Here is a 369-nt window from a genome sequence, read left to right on the forward strand (position 1 = left end):
AGCGAAGCCGATGCAATGGTGGACATTGCTGGACGGCAATGTTAGAAGATGGTACTTACCGATTCGGTGCTCGCTCTGGTAGTTGATTCGAGTCTCTTGAAGGCCTAGTATGTCGATCTTGTAGCGTTCCAGGTCGCTGGGAAGCGTCTCATTTTGCTTGCGCTGTGAACCAATGGAGTTGATATTAAAGGTACCTAACCGAAGACGGCGCTGTGTGGGTGCGGAGGCGTCGGTGGGGGTGGTGCATACACGAGTGGGGGTTAGTCCAGAGAGAGAGAGAGATCAGTGAAAAGCTGGCAGACGCGGTGAAACGCCTGCCGAAAGCGTTGGGCGAGCATCATACTCCCCAAGCTTCCCGGGAGGGCGTTA

This window comes from Plasmopara halstedii (assembly GCF_900000015.1).
Source record: "Plasmopara halstedii genome assembly, contig: Scaffold_816, whole genome shotgun sequence".
Classification (NCBI taxonomy): domain Eukaryota; phylum Oomycota; class Peronosporomycetes; order Peronosporales; family Peronosporaceae; genus Plasmopara; species Plasmopara halstedii.